This window comes from Amblyomma americanum, chromosome 1 (assembly GCF_052857255.1).
Source record: "Amblyomma americanum isolate KBUSLIRL-KWMA chromosome 1, ASM5285725v1, whole genome shotgun sequence".
NCBI classification, from domain to species: domain Eukaryota; kingdom Metazoa; phylum Arthropoda; class Arachnida; order Ixodida; family Ixodidae; genus Amblyomma; species Amblyomma americanum.
The window spans coordinates 39,917,846-39,934,735 of record NC_135497.1 but is presented as its reverse complement, the minus strand read 5'-3'; the positions used below and the strand labels follow the sequence as shown (position 1 = coordinate 39,934,735).

At 46.7% G+C, this 16,890-nt stretch overlaps 1 pseudogene; it reads left to right on the top strand.

Annotated features, from left to right (window-relative positions):
* The first annotated feature begins 13,724 nt into the window (after positions 1-13,724).
* On the top strand, positions 13,725-13,860 carry LOC144116665 (U2 spliceosomal RNA; annotated as a pseudogene).
* Positions 13,861-16,890: the final 3,030 nt, after the last annotated feature.

Below are 16,890 nucleotides of genomic sequence, written 5' to 3'. Positions count from 1 at the left end.
AAGCACCCCTGATATGCCTTACACTTTTTTCTCGCCAAGGTGGCCAGCCGCGCACATCACGGAGTACAAAAGCACAGCGCAAAAGGCAGTCACCGCTCCCCTGTTTCCTGCGCTGCTGCCATTTGACTCCTATGCTTGGGGACAACTTTTTTGGGAATGAAGCAAAGGCTAGGCAGGAAAGGGTAGGAGATGAGCCTTTGTCCAACGCCACCTATTCTAGAATCCCTCTCTCGCTCTCTACCCTTCCGTGTGCGTGTGTGCGTGTGTGTGTGTGTGTGTGTGCGTGTGTGTGTGTGTGCGCGTGTGCGCGTGTGCGTGTGTGTGTGTGTGTGTGTGTGTGTGTGTGTGTGTGTGTGTGTGTGTGTGTGTGTGTGTGTGTGTGTGTGTGTGTGTGTGTGTGTGTGTGTGTGTGTGTGTGTGCGTGCGTGCGTGCGTGCGTGCGTGCGTGCGTGCGTGCGTGCGCGCGCGCGCGCGCTCCTATATCGCGCAGTTGCAGCTTATTTTTTTCAATGGATGTTTATTGCCTCAGGGCATAAAGGTTATGAAATGAGAGATGAATAAGATGCTTAAATAAATGAAAAGACGGTGGCCTGATCTAATGAAATCAAGTAGTGAACGATACTATGGACCGTGTCCACGCAATATAGGAATCCGGATTGTCTGGTGAGAGAGAGACCCACCGCCGCCAGGTGCCGAATTATTGTCGGCTTCAGCGCCGGACAAACCCACAACATGTGGTGGATATCCCCCTCACACTCTGATTTTGCAGACTGGACACCCGGTGTGGGGGTATAAATCTTTGAAATGCGGCCACTTGCGTGTCACAGCTGGAGCTAGGGCAACCCCGACCGTATCCTCCGAAGCGCAACCTCCTCTGCACGGGTAAGACCATGGGGCAGAGGGTTACTGCACACGGAGGGATTAGAGCACGTGTGCGGCGCCGGAGGTGTTCCTTTCTTGTTGAAAGGTGGGTGGTGTCATCCAGAGTGAGGACTCGAGGCAAAGACGAGGTAGGGGTCGAAAGGCGGGTCGCAGAATCTGCGCGGATTTGTGCGCTCAGGAGGTCATGCGGAACCCACTCAATATGGATTTGCGCGGGATGCGTGCCGCTGGACGATGGATGTCATCGCAGATTTCTGAGGAGCGACTGACTCGTCGTAGTAGGCGTCTGACGTGAAGGGCATCGGTGCGAATGACAATACGGGCCGTAGGTAGCATGGGAACGGCGGCCACAGACCAAAATGCCTCTTTAACTGGAGGCATCTCCGCGCCGAAGGAGGAAGGAGGTTCTGAGAGGCGAAAGCTTGACGTTTTGTTCAGGGCAGGCTTGCAAGGACAGTAAACTGCCGTTGTTGTTTCGCAGGCCTGGATGCTTGCGTCAACGCACATAACGATGGAGCCATTCGACAGATTGGCATCTTGCTCTGTAATTCAGTCGCGAAACGAAGATGCCGCGCGTATAGATGTTGGCCGACGTAGATAAGTTGGTTTGTTGTCGCTTAGCTGCACAAAACGCCAGCGAGGAAGAACTGGAGGGGCGGCTGTAGAATGGAGTTCGATGAAGCATATGCCCTGAGTGCACACGTTGTGTGTGTAATGCTTGACTTTTGGCGGCGAGCATCGCATCGTTGCTGCACCAACTGATCTAGAGTATTCAGCTGCGCATGTTCTTGGGGCGCCACGATCGGGTTAAGGCGGGGAAGGCAAGTGACAACCCTCATTGCCTCTCGATTAACAGCTTTTAGACGATTCGTTTGAGCCCTTGGCGAGCAGTGCTGGTAGTGGCGCGGCTCCGCTGGTGCCGGCGGTAATGCCAGCATCAGATCATCGGGATGGGTCAGCCGGATGTGTCGACGCACCCAGGCTCTAAGCTGCGCAACCGCTGATATAGCGTGCTGGCATGAAGTTTTGGGAAGGGTGCCTTGATGCCCGCTCTTCAGGCACCCTAGTTTTGGCCAGTTTGGCCACAGCTCGCGTGCTCCATTTTACTTTTGGTGCAACTGTACGTGCGCGAAGAAGGCAAGGACGAACGAGGAACAAATGTGACGTGCTCAGAGTGCAACTTCCAACCGTTTTATTTCCTACAAAGCAGCTGCAATTTATAACAGCGAGAGCGATCACCAAAAGGGCGAAAAGCCGACGTGAATACAGTACAGAGCAAAAAGGAAAATAATACAAGTGCGTGACTGAAATCAGCAACACCGCCGGCTTCGCACGCACTTCATGAAAAACAGCCTTGGAAACCACATGAAGCGTCTTGCGAGAACAGGCCACAGGAAATCTCCCGCAGAAGATAAAAGAAAACCACACACAAGTTTCATCTCTGCAATAAAAAAAAAAGCGTACGCGAGGAATTTATTATCTGCATCAAATAATTCACAACATTAAGAAGATAGGCAACAGATTTTTATTTATTTATCATATTACGCACAGCGCCATAGATCACATTACAGTGGTTGAAGGGGGAGGGGGGGCGGATGTTGCGGACTGCAGTGAAAGGGGACCAAAGGAAAAGATTGAGGGGGGCACTTTGTTGACCTAATGTGCGGTGAGGCGAAAGACTTTAGGGCCGTGTTGCTGCTTGTGTCGCTCATGTGTGGTGAAGATGTTGATTAAAGACTACAGAATTGCTCGCTTCACGACACTTTCGCTGTTGTTCATTAGTGCGCGCACGTACGCTTGCATGCTGGAGACACACGAGAGCGTTTAGGCGGCATCCTTCCAGATCGCGTTGAAGAGGCGTCTGGCAAGATTGCCTAGGGAGCGCTCCCACTGATCTCCTCTAGGTGGCTGGATGCCGCATTCCCCCTTTCCAAAGTGGGCGCAAGTGAAGCCACCGGAAGTTCGGAGGCATGTCCGGATGTTCGGTGTCTGCTGTGTATTTCAATGCAAAAAGTAAAAACGCTAAGGAGCCCGTGTGCTGTGCGATGTCAGTGCACGTTAAAGATCCCCAGGTGGTCGAAATTATTCCGGAGCCCTCCACTACGGCACCTCATTCTTCCTTTCTTCTGTCACTCCCTCCTATATCCCTTCCCTTACGGCGCGGTTCAGGTGTCCAACAATATATGAGACAGATACTGCGCCATTTCCATTCCCCAAAAAGCAATTATTATTATTATTATTATTATTATTATTATTATTATTATTATTATTATTATTATTATTATTATTATTATTATTATTATTATTATTATTATTATTATTATTATTATTATTATTATTAATATTATTATTATTATTATTATCATCATGAAAAAAGTCGCGTCTTTCAGCCTTCCGTCCTCAGTTTTTCGCGTTGTTTTCGTGTAACGCCTGGTGTAATTCCAATACGCAAGCTCAACGCGATAAATGTGACCATTGTTTGGGGAACCCTGTTACTTCAGAGTAACCGAAGAAAACAGGCACGCAGGTCTCACCATGCAGCGGCAAATGGCCATGTGCATTAAACACTCTTTTCTGATCTGGTTCTTGTCTTCCGTGCGTAATTAGGAGAAGTAGTAGAATGACGATGAGTTTAGGTAATCTCAAAACCGAATTTTCGTGTAGCAAGAAAAGGCGAACGATGGCGCGGAAATCCTGACACTTGAAGAGCCACTCGTTATACAGCTTGGTTAGCTGGTGGCGGACGATGTCTCTTCTCATCGATGGCAGGTGATGTTTGTCGCTTTACAGTGTCATTTACCTTCCGGACATGCTTTTAATATAACTCCATAGCACAGCCACGTTTCAGCTGCACAGCACGAGAGAAACGACTGACAAGAAAGACGAGTGCTGCAGCGCGCGTGACAAGCGCTGTTATAGAAGTCAACTGCACCAAGCATCACGAATAAAAGCCCATTCAGGCATAATTTGCTAGAGTACGAAACAGTACTTGATACACTCCGTTGAAAAAGCGGTGCCATGCCTTTTGGAGGCGCTAATGTGAACCAGCAGGACACCGTCGGCACCTCACCTCATTTTGGTCTAAACATAACTCGGTAAAATGGTCACTGCAAGTTCGGCTGTCTGGTGAAGGTTTCCACCTATTCTTTCTTAAATTTATCCCCAATTGATGGTATAACTTGGACTAAGACCGCGACAGTGTGCATCACAAGAAAGAGCAGAGCTAGCAACGCTAGCGCAACGGGACGACACAGAGCTGAGCAGACGAGGCTCCGTACCTGCTGTGTGTAGCGACGTCCTCTGCTAGTGTCGTCCAATTTCGATGCAATGAACCCTTATTTTTCAAACGTCTTTCCCGAGGACTTTGCTGCTCTCCTCATGCAGTTTACGGCGCAACAGGTAGGCATTGTCATGAAAAAAGACGAGAACGCCGGTAAGACAAAATGATAAGTGGAAAACGGAAACTAAAACTGAAAAACCGTGCTGTGGTCCTATTTCGTGCACTTCCAAAGGCTCACTTCCGGGATATGCCGCCCAAATTCCGGTGGATTCACTTTCGGTCGCCCGATGCGGAATCCAGCCCCCTAGTGGAGATCAGTGAGCGCTCCTCTCGAACGATGGTGGCGCCGCTGAGTGACGTCACACGCATGCGCAGTAAGCTGAAGCGCACGTGCATTGCCTGCTGGCGCCTTGCGCATGCGCAGTGCATTATCGTGTACTGAGTTCCCATTTACGTCATACTACATCAACCACTGGTATTACTAAATTAGTAATTGGCAAATCGCAAATCAAACGCTTACCAATAAACTAATTGCTAATTAACTGCTTGCTAATTGTTACTTAACTAATTACTTATTGCTGTTTCATTTATTACTGATTATATTTTACTGCGAGGGCACTTGTCTGCTTACGTGGAGGATTGCGAAAGCATGTGTTTTGAGGAAAGGAAAGGTTTTCGAGGAAAGGACGCAGTAGCTCTCCTATCTCGAAATCTCGGTGGACACCTCAACGACGCTTGGTTGGCAGCTATAGTGTGACACCTTTATGCGGACATCCCCGCTGGCGAGTCATGAGTCTAAAAAGGCTTTCGCCTTAAAATTCAGAGGGCACTTAAGACCGCTTACGTGTTGTGAAGGCTAAAGCATTAGTGTGTAAACGTGATCGTTCGACCTCGACGCAGCTTGCGCAATGGGAAATTCCGAAACCGTCGCACACTCGGTACGAATACCTGTCATGAGCTAGCCTTCAATCTGGCTAACAGAAGTGTGCAACGAGAAATCGTGTGACACCACCCGCAACGGTGTACGACGAACAGTTGAGTCAGAATTTTGATTCGAAAATTGGTTTTTGAGGAAAGGAAATGACTTAGTAACTGTCTCACATTTCTGTGGACACCTCAACCACGCCTTCAGAGAAGAGGTCGAGAGTCTGGGTAGGCACACAACTAAAGGTGCACATGTCGTCGGTTCGAATCCCTTTCGCAAGCTAGCCTCCAAATTGACCAGCACATGTAAGCTATATGCAAAGAGAAATAGTATGACACCACCAGGAACGCTGTATGGGAAGCGGTTGCGTCACAATTTTGGTACGAATTTTGGTACGCCAAATTGAGCTCAGCCGTTGGTGGGTATATACAGAAGAACGACATGTATATGATTGTCTGAAATAGCGGTGCTCGGCTTGCTCTGTGCATCCTACGGCCGCTTGATGATTCACCATATTTTCATTGCCATCGCTGGTATTCTCTGTACCATCTGCGAGTGCACACACTAACAAGCCGCCGGCATTTTCTCGTAATGGGACTAGTAATACTTACGCATGAAACCAGATGTGATATGTAATGTGAACAAATTATCTGTGATAACACAAAGAGCACGCTGACAACAAAGAACCATAAGAATACAGAGCAATATTTGTACCATAAAAACACATCAACGGGGCTAGCAATTACAGAACAACATTCCTTGCATTCCCTCCGCCCACCCCCCCCCCAAAAAAAAAAAAAGAAATTCATTTTTTGTCTACTTACATTCCACCGCATACAAACAGTACTGCATCAATGAAAAAAGGTTGTTTCCAGTAGCGGTGGTCGCATCACGTCTGATCACAGTCCTAAATTGTGCAGGGAAAAAATTACAGTTTGACACCTTATAGTTCTCTAATTTTGCTGACAGGGTCTCGTTGCAAAGACACATAATCGGGAGGAAGTAAGTACTTAACACGTCGTGTGCCTGTTCGAGAATAAAAAAGATTATGAAGAAATTTCAGTCTTAGTATCTTCTTGCGTTTCTGTAACGAAATCCAGCCAAGGCTCTCCTTAGCACATGTTACACTGAAATGGCTTGTGTAATTCCCGAGAATATATCGAAGCGCTAAATTTTGCACTCGTTCTATTCATTGAATGTCATTTTTGAGCCAAGGATCTTGTTACAGGCGCATTCGAGTATGGACCTAATATATGTTTTTAACAATACCGTTTCAACTCCTGAAGGAAACCGCTTAATATTACGGCGCAGGAAAATATGATGCGAATGCGCGTTTCTCAGCACCTAGAAGGCTGCCTAGCATATGCGAAGTCCCGTCCAAGCAGCGACAGATATGTCAACGTTGTCTACGTACATCTGCCTCTTACATGCGTTCGCCTACACATTGGACAAACGGGGAGGTGCGTAAATGACAGAATGCGCGAACACAAGACGTCAGCAACCGACAGTGGAAGAGACCGCCTTCCAGAGCACGCTGCGAGTCGTAAAGAAAGACTTCGTATACAGGGGCTACAATCCTGGCACGTGCCAAAACAAAGACTCAGAGAGAAATAATCAAGGAGTCTCATGTCACAAAGTCCGGTGGCAAATGTGTTAACACTTCTTCAGTTTTACTTCAGAACAAAGAATTGGCCTTCTCAAACAGACACGTGTGACTTCGTTGTACAACTTGCTCGGATTACCTCAGCGTACATTACTGACGCTGCTTTCTCCTCGTGTAGTTTTGATCTTTGACTCTGCTTTCCTAAGACGCCTTTTCTCCTGTTGACCGGCCGTTTGTTAAAATGTTTTTCTATTGTTTCGATTCTGACTACTTTACAATGCTTTTTCTACGACCAGACGTTATCGCCATCCATTGTCTCGCACTTATTACTACGCTTACTCTTTGTATTTATAGGAAGACTGCTGCTTTTTTGCTTTAATGGTGAATCTTGGCTTCCCATCATGCTTGGCGGTGGTGTTGATGATTTGAATCCCCACGTGTATTGTTTACCTTTATGCTCTGTTGTTTTCAAATCGTCTTTTGGGCCTTTAGTGATCGCTCTCGGTGTTTTAAATTGCAGCTGCTTTCTGAGAAATAAAACGGTTGGAAGTTGCGCTCTGTACACGTCATTTGTGTTCCTCGTTCGTTCTTGTCTCCTTTGCGCGCGTTTACATACTTTTAAGACAAAGAATCCAACTACCTAATCATATGCATTCGTTTCAAACAGTTTAATGTCCGACAGCGTAGTTATTGGTAGTTATTGGCTGTTCAGTGCCATTGCTTGACGTCTTGGGCATTCATACCTGGTGCTTCTTGATCGTACCTCGCTGCTGAAAGAAGCATTGTTGGAGTTCCACAGAGCCGTGGCGAAGGAGGAGGCCGTGGAAGCGGCGACATGGAGCACGGAACAAACTGAATCTCCGCTGTGTATAGTGACGACGCACCGGGGCAGTCAGTCTATCCTCGAGGTTAACCGACTTTTTGAGGATTGAAGTACAAAGCCGATACAGTCTGGTTGCGCAGCACGGTGCGACCAAGAAGCTCCAGACATCAATGCCGTAGACGTTGAATTCAATCGGTAGTAAAAGTCTGAAGGAACTACAACAGGCGACATTTAGTGGAACAATCGCAGCGCGCCCTTGGGGAGAGCATGTTTCATATATACTCCCACTTATCACAGTAACCGTACGCAGCCAATTGAGCGTTGAACCTGCGACACACACAAAACTCGCCAACAAAGCGAAAATACTGCACAATGCAAAAACCTTAAAGAGAAGGGAAGGGACTTCTCGCAACTTGTTCGCAGAGGAGTGGAAGCGGCGAGCGCTCGCGATCCAACCATCACCCATCGGTTTGGATGGTTGAGGAACGCAATTCCCAGCTGTATTTGCGCCATCGACAATGGTGGCGAGACACCGATAGGACACTTTGTGCGCGCGAATTAAGCCAATGATCAAGCGGCTGGTCTTGCTCGTCGTGTTTTGTGGCAGAGGAGCATGGGCAGCCGCGCTGTTGTCGAGCGCGAACGGGACCTTGCTTTTTTTTCTTTTCGCCATGTTGTGGTCGGAATCAACATGCCATTTAGCGAACAAGTCGCTTGCTATCCCCAAACACCCTTTAAACTTATGATTAGAGGCACAATCGTCGCATTTAAAGAAAAAATGTTGCTCATCATCCAGACCTTTTTGCCTCATGCCTGAAGCGAACGAAACCGTAGCCTCCAAAGCACTGCGCGCTGCGAGTCTTGCCAATGACAAAATGGCAGTTAGCGGCCACTATCATCCATGCTCGAGCGCAAAAGCATGGTAACGTGAAGATTACTGCACCTTTCACCAAAGTTAAGCGTCGCCTTTCAAGGCATGCGTTTTGGACGGCCGCATCTGATAAAAAGTTTCGTCCGGATTTCATCCATACCGTATTTTCATTGCTTTCATGGGTCGTCTTGTTCTTTCAGTATGAAAGGGGGAAAGCGGTGTCACTGAGGAGGAGAAAGAAACACATTTAAGTATAGTGTGCTTGTTTGTCTTCCTGAGTGGAGTCCTCGGTGCAGGGCTCCGCGATCCTGCAGGCCCACTAGAGCACCTGTCGCTGGTCTTGCGGGTGTGGGAAACGCACGTCGGACTGCGCACCTGCAAGAAGCCGGGGTTTCAACTGCGGGGACGAGTTTCGCTCTAGTCGCGGGGCCACAGTTGTTCCTTGTATCTGAGAGGCAGTGCCATTGCCTCTTTAACTGCAAAGATACGGGAGACGCTTTTGTCCTGTTGTGGGCGTTGTCAGGCTGATGATGACGATGTCCTTGCCCCAATACACATTTTGATGTTAGCACCGACCTCTTTCGTAATAAGCAAGTGTTCAATGTAACTGCGGCCGTTATATGTGAGCTAGATTGTAAAACAGGTTCCTCGGCGGCGACCCGCGGCGCCAAGTTGCGCGCACCACCATCCGTGAGGCTCAGCGGCGGCAGATTGCTGTACGCTCTGCCCAATCCGAACGGCAGAGCCGCCTCCGCTCGGCACTGCGTGTTCCGTATGGAGTGGCCTGCGGTTCAAGTAACGCGTCAGTTGTGCTCATCAGAATTCGCCTTACCGATAAGCGAAATCGGCGGTCAATTTTCAACAATATGGCGTCAAGGAGCTCGTGTCGCTTAAAATCCGGCGTCGTCGACCGTCAGCGAAAAATCCGCGAAAAACCCCCCGAAGAAGCAACTTACGAGGCAGGTGGGCTTCATAGCTCACGTAACACTTGTGGCGTCATCACAACCTGCCCAACTGTTTGTGAACAAACTGTACACTGTGGCAAGTGGCAGTGAAATTAACGACTAGTCCCGAGAGGTTGCTCGGGAAGAGCAACTTGAGTCGCACAAGCCCCACCGGTGGCAGCGCCTTTACCTGCCATCGCAAAGCAGTGGCGCATCCCTTAACCGCTGTACCACTGTGCCAGGAGTGATATAAGGACTCGCAGCGATCCATAAATGCTAAGAGAGAATGACCAATTCTCGATATATGAACATTAACTCACTAAAGTTACCGCGTTATACCCTTAAGGCGGAGATTAAGCGTCCCCTCTAATTTTTTCTTTCCAAACAGCGGAAGTGCAGCGCCAGGACACGGTGAGAGGTAGTACTCTGCGCGCGCAAACAACTTTCTTGTTAAAGGCAGCACATTAATGGAGCCGCTGGGTTCCGAACCCACAGAGGTCGTGGTTCGGATCGCACCGGTGGCATGTGGTCGGTTTGTCTTTCTACTACTTTTTAATCCATTATCTTACACTGACAGAATATTTGCACTCATTTCCGATTGATCAATACCATAAAATTAAAGAAGATACAAACACTCCCCTATACTACTTGGTTTCAATGGCTGTTGGTTTCCTTATATTTCATAGAAGGGTGAGAGTTCGGACAAGTTTCTCGTGGCCCGAACATAAGGCGCGAACCCGCAATAGCAGACGGCACCAATGAATCTTTTCTTTTTCATAATGCCAAAACGGAAGCTCCTGAAGTATACTTTTAAGCGTCAGAAATTTTGGGAAGAATATTTGCTCTAAAAACGTGTGCCTGTTTGTGTGGAAGCCGCCGAGTTGGGGTAGTGGGAGGCAAGTTGCTGCGCCATCTGACAGGTTGGGGAGGTCCTGAATGAGAACTGCCGTAGAAGACGGCGGTGACCTGACTGTGGTCTGGACAGAATCGCGCGATGCTTGTCCGCAGCCGGTCCGTTGTCGCTCTTTCACGAAGGAAGCGTCCTCGCTATGGCATAAGTGCTGGCCGTCATTTCAGGTGCTCAAAGCTGTGCCGTCTATTACAACATTTTTCTGGAAAGAAGTAACTGATTATCAGTAATAAAGCATAGAAATGTTATTGAATTAACTGCAACGTTACTGTTTCAAAAAACTAATCGTTTGGAAATTACAAGAAAATGTATTTTATTACAAGTAATCAGTTCCTTGTGACCCGTTGCTTACGGCTCTGCATGGTTAGTATTAATGGACTGAGGTGACAGTGAAAAGGCAGCTAAAATCGTGCTAGCTTCGTGTTGAAGAGAGTTCGGGCCAGAGTCTATGAATACCGGAAAGCACTTGACTACTTACGCACTTTTAATGCGAAAGCATTTTTTCTTTTATTTGTAATTTTATTTTCCTCCCCGTCCTTTCTAATAACACACCTACTCTTTAGCACACAGTCGTAAGACACCGCATATACTAAGTTCACCTTTCTTTGCCAAGAACCAATGCGGTTTTGCAGGTTCATTTGCAGCTGCCTCATTGAATGTTATTGTATTGTCATTTTTCTCTGCTGCTGATGTATATTTTTTTACCCTGAACAGGTAATAAAGCAAAAAGTTTTCTGGCCTATGGGTTCAGTGCTCGCCTGGAAAGTCCTGGGTTCAATTCCTCACACCTTCGGAAGTAATTTTATTTTCCTTTGATACTACGCTGACGTAATCTGTTATTTTCGGAACCACTGCGGCTGGTCAACGCCGAAGCCGTGTTTCGTTGCCGATAAGCAATATAATGCTTTCCCATTAAAAATGAACGGATATAAAATCGTAAATTCTTTGAACCGTACAAAGTGACGCAGAAGGGTTTTGTGAAGGTGGCTTAAAAAAAGGCCACTAAGAAAGGGCGCTAAACAGCAAACCATGGTGCATCACATTCTTTTTTAGTAAGGGCCTGTCATTTCAGGTTATAAAGGTGTTTTCCCGATGAAATTGCGGAAGTTTTAAACTTTCGCTTGTAGCGTAGAAGTTCCGGTTTCTAGACATGCACTTTTCTCTAAAAAACCTGTTTGCTGGCGTTATGATCCTCGTGATGCACATTTCATTGAAGCCATCTTAACACGTTGATGCAATCTCTTTTACGTTTTCTGTTACGCATTTCGTTTACTTTATTTCTCTATTTTTGTTTGTATTTCTGTTTTCCAAATTTTGTTGACACTAGTAAGCGTGACATGTGCTTTTTAATTTTATTTTTTTATGTACCCTGTGGCCCTATTTTGTATTTATTTCGGTGTTACTATGCCAGCTGTTCTGTAATATATTGATGTGTTTCAAATTTTTACTGATCATGTATAGTGCCTTGTTTCCCTCTTTTTGCTTGTCCCCTTTTAAGTTTGATCTTGAAGTTTTGCCGCCTCCCTTACACAATCCTCTACGGAACTGTAAGGTATTTCAAATAAATAAATAAATGAACAAATAAAAAATAAGCCACTCTTAGCTTTCGCTCCCCCCACTCCAGGTTAGTAAAGCCGATGAAATGACGCACTTTGCTTCAAAATGATCTAGCAAAATTTTGCTACCGTTGCATGCTCCAAACTTTTTCCAACCAGATAAAATGGCCGTGCGAAGCAGGGCATACCTTTTTGTAGCGTAGCTACATTACGGTAGCATTTCGAGCCTTCAGCGTGGCGGTGGCGGCGCAGCCGTGGCTGATCACGTGGTTCATCACCTGGTTGGTCACGTGATAAGCCACGTGGTGCGGATCAGCTGCTGATGCCGGCGGCGCAGCTCGCCGGCGAAACTGAGCTCCCACAGCTGTGCGCATGCGCCGTGTCAAGTGGAACGAAGATTCATTCATTCATCTTTATTCGACATCTTTACAGAGGTCTGGAGCACAGACAAAAAGCTGAAGAAGCCAGCTTGACGGGGTCTGTGCCCCGTAACAATTCATGTTCGTACAGACATGTATAAATGATAGTTGGCAATGTCAGTTGCAAATTTATAATTCAGAATATCTATAATTTCTTTCCTAAATTACCACCCAACAAATTTTCTGCGTTCTATTTATGGATTTTTTCCCCAATGTATATGCCCCGAGGAAAGTGTAAAAGCAGCATCACTGCGTGCATCTTTGGTGATGCAGTTCTATAAATATTCTAAATTCATAACATTTTTTCCTAACTGCCTGTGACGAAAACCTCAGTTAAAACCAGGGAACTCCTTGTATCATACTCTAATTGAGCTATTAAAAATTAAAAAAGTTGTTTCGAGGCTCTCAACTTTTTGTGTACTCTTTGTACTTAACTTTCTTTGTAACCAAATTGAGAATCGTTCAGATTAAAAATAGAATGTTTTTTATGCAAACTCTCAAACGCGTGCAAATGACTCAAAACAGCTGCGTGGCAACTCTGCCACAGTTTCCTTGGGGGATTTCACCACCTGTACTAATGTCAATTTTTACTTCAAAAGCAATACTACTGCACCTGCCTCAGATATCTAAGCAAGATTCGTGCACCGTCTACCTCCACCCAGCAGAGCACTATCCACCTGCTGGCCTGACCCGACCAGGGGAAATCAGCAGTCGCTTTTTCCTGTCCTCCCTTTTATCTTTCACTTTTCTATCCCTTTATCACAACTCTCCTTCTCCTTTCTTGGATTTTTCCTTCTTCCAGGTGGCGAGGGCTAATCTTAAGTGGCTAACCACCCTGCGTTACGTTATATTTGACTATAGTAGCAGTGCACAACTGGCATGGGCGGGGCTTTTTTTTTCAATTTCCTGTCCTGTTCCCTTGTTGGGCTCCACGGTGGACAGTTGGCACTGTAGCTAAACAGCACATATACTCTATGGCCTCTAATGCTTCATAACCTGATCGCCCTGATAAAAGGAGGTGGTCCGAAGTCTCAGCAGAGTTCCTGCAAAGAGCCAAAAAAAGCTTGTCATTCACTGCGAAATCCAGTAAAAACCAGCCCGAATAGAGTCAAAATGTGACAGAGTCATTAGGCTTAAGTGGGCTCACCAGCTACGAGGAAACTCAGATTTGAACATTTTCTCTCGATAAATGGCAGCACTTAAGTACCACAAAAACGAGGGGACTTCTATTTCCCCTCCAGGTCTGTAAATTCTACCGCGACAGCTCCTTGACTGCGCCACGAAAGTATTAGTTCTTCCGCGAACAAAAAGTAGGGCCGAGAACTTCCTGTGTATATCCTGTCAAAGCTGGGAGACGGAAGCCCAAAAGAATACCCGGCCTCATGAGGTGGTGATCATAGAATGGACCTTTTCCAGTAACCCACCACTCAGCTGCCACAAGGAAAAGTACGTTTTCCGGTTTGGGTCCCCCCTAAGGTCCCTAGCATATTTTCTGCGAAAATACATTTACAATATCTGATATGCGCTCCTAATTGGGCCCAAAATGTTAAACTGATTTTTGGAGCGCGGCGGAGCTCTCGGGGCTTGCCCCACCACCGCCACGTGTCGACCCGGTACTGCACTATCTCCGGGACCAGCCCAGCAAAAGGAAAAGAAAAAACCTTTACAATGGTAGGGTGGGGTGTACAGCCTGTAGTTAGAAGCAGTGCTGGTTTCGCCTAGCCAGAACGGATAAGTGTGAGTAATATTCTGACACACCTTGGGCACACCTCCCCTTCGGCACTCCGCCCAGCTATTCCGTATCTCGCGTATTCCTCCATCGCGACTCGCGATACAAGCCAGGTGACCGTGTACGATCGAGTGTGGACGCCGATTGGAGGACGCGACCTCAGTGAAACCTTTTTCCGCTCTCATTGTTTGCGCTTTCCAGTCTTTATTTTGCATTGTATTTCCTGTTGTTGAACGTACGTTTTGTTTAAGCATCCGGCCGATGTTTCTTTGACAGAAGTAATGCCGCAAAACTGTTGTACTACTTGTTTGTTCGAGTTAAAAACCGTTGGCGCGCGGGAATATCACTGTTATGCGAGATGCAATCAGTGTTATCTGGAAAGATTGCAGTCAGGCGCAACTATTTCGACATTATTCTGGGTGGTTGCAGTTATTTTTAGCGCCTTATCTTGAAGGTTCCTCTTCGATGACCACCGAACACTACTTCTTGCTATCGGCGTCTCCGAATTCTTCAGTTTATTTATGGGCGATAGTCACTTCAGTAACTAGGTTACTGCTGAAATACTTCGTTTCCCGTCCACTGCTCATAAGTTCACAACGAAACAAATCAAACTTGGGTAAAAGGGTGAGATGTGTGGTTCGCAAAAGCACTGAAATTGTCCGGTTGCTGTTCGTGGTGACATTGAACACAAATTTCGTAATTGCACAAGCGACTTCCAACTATTTTGGACAAAGTTGGTATTCGTAGTTTATTTTGAAAAAATAATAAAAATTGCAGTTTAATAGAAGAAAAGATGGGCGCTGCAACCACGCCAACCGCGTGCGCTCTTTCTGTACACAAAAACGTCAGCGCACCTGAATTTTGATGACGGCACGGGTTTGAAAGCGAAAATTTCATACTTAGTATGGTTTCCGGGAAAGTGTCATTATGCGCCCTGCTTTTTTATTGTTTTTATATATTTTATATATTATATACTTTTATGTATTATATATTTTATATTTGTATTTATATAGCGCCCCTTCCGAGCGTTTTTTTATTTAAATATGCGACTTTTGGAAGCGTAGTGTAGGAGGTGCGACTAGGTGTGGCGCATACCAAGGCGTATCTAATCGGGAAAATGAAGACGGTTGGGGAATGCTTGACACATGCGATACCGGCTCAGAAGCAAAACTGGATGATTTCGCCAGCCAGGCCATGGATGTTTGACATCTCTTTATTTACACGACGGAGATGTCTATTCTGGAGTGGGGTGCTCGGAAGTCGGCGAGCTCCTTTCTGCAGACAAGGTACACCCACGCTTACCCGCGTAGAGCGTACGACACCTGCACTGATAATGCGAACATTCTGGCAGAGGTATGCCTGGTGGGGGGAGAAATGGGGTAACAGAACGACACTCGACCAAAGATTCGATAGAGAACCGATGATTCGATGCCGATCCGACACATTCTGGTTTCACTAGCTTGGAGCCAGAGGCGAACGTTGGCTTCGACCGGTTTTCATGACGTCGCAGTTGCAGTGCAGCAGAGGCTGAGCAGGAAAAGGAATGGTCCTTTCTCACCTTGATGTGGGCTGTTGCACTGCCACAGATAGTTGTCCGCGAGTATAGCGTGAAATCGCAGGTGATTGGCAAGTGCCTCAGTAAAAGGAGGTCAATCGCTACGTCCTGACAGTCAGTCGACGCCATTGGCCCTATTTACATGAACACGATAGCGTCGGGTCGATTCGGGGGCCATATTGAGCATGGTCAATCCAACTGAACCAGTGCGTGTTTACATGAACTTGATTTTAGCGATTCGAGACCGGTTCAACTCTAGCGACACCAAGCGTCGAGCAAGCAGTAGCAGCCTCAAAGATTGAGGCACGCCATCGCTGTATCGGAGGTGCGACGGCGCACGTGAAAAAAAAAAGTTCGCTTTTATACTCTCCCCTTTCAATAACCCAGCTTTCCGACTCGACAGCGTTCGCAAGCACATCGGGTCAGAGTCGAGTTGAGTCGCCTACCCCTGCGGCGGAGTTTACTGGACCCGGCCCGTCAACTCCCGACTCGGCGCGCGTTTACATGAACCCAGTGGCGGTTTTAGGCCCGATAACTCAACAACCAGGCGTGTTGGGTTCATGTAAGCGCCGCTATTTGCTCGAGGACCTCCTATGAGGAATATTTGCAGCTGCATTCTTGACTTGTATCGACGCCTGGCTTAGTGCGCCTCTGCGCTGGGCAAGGAACAATTCTGTTCTCCCACACTGTCCTGAATAGGGAGCCTCCTTCCTGTTTTGGCACTAACACTGCCTTATTGTGTGGCTGCGGGGAGGGGAAAGTGGGTGCTTTTGGGTGTGGCCTTGTATCCCACTTCCTTTCCGCACCAAGAGCTCCAGCAAAAAATAAAACCAGAAATTCTTTCCGAGTTCAGCCCAAGCAAGAAAAAAGGAAAGAGCTCTAGTGCTTCCAAGTTCTGAGTAAGATTCTGAGCTCACGAACACAGACAACCAAGACATTGGTGGTAGTGTGTAGTAGCGACGAAATATTCTGACGCCAGATGGAGCCACGTCGCGCTAGTTAAATATGGCGCGAATTTCAAATCACCGCTGAAAAGGCACACACAACTTTCAGAGCCTGTAAAACGCAAACACTAAGCTCGATATGGATGAAAATTGGGTCTTGACAATGAAGAAAGAAAAAGGGAGGAAATGTTGGAGACGAAGTTCTAATATTTGACTTAGTTTCTCACGAGATCACATGAAAGACCGACATATCTAAAGGTGAAATTTTTGTGAATATTTACCTCTGATTTGTAAAAAAATGAAGCTTGAAAGATAATATCTGTCCGCAACATTTCCTCCAATCACTAAAGAAGAAAACGCTTCCAAAGATATCATGAAAATCGAGATATTTTAGACACGCTGCAGCATCATAAAGTTCCCATGTATTTCCTATGGGCACTGTCACTGGT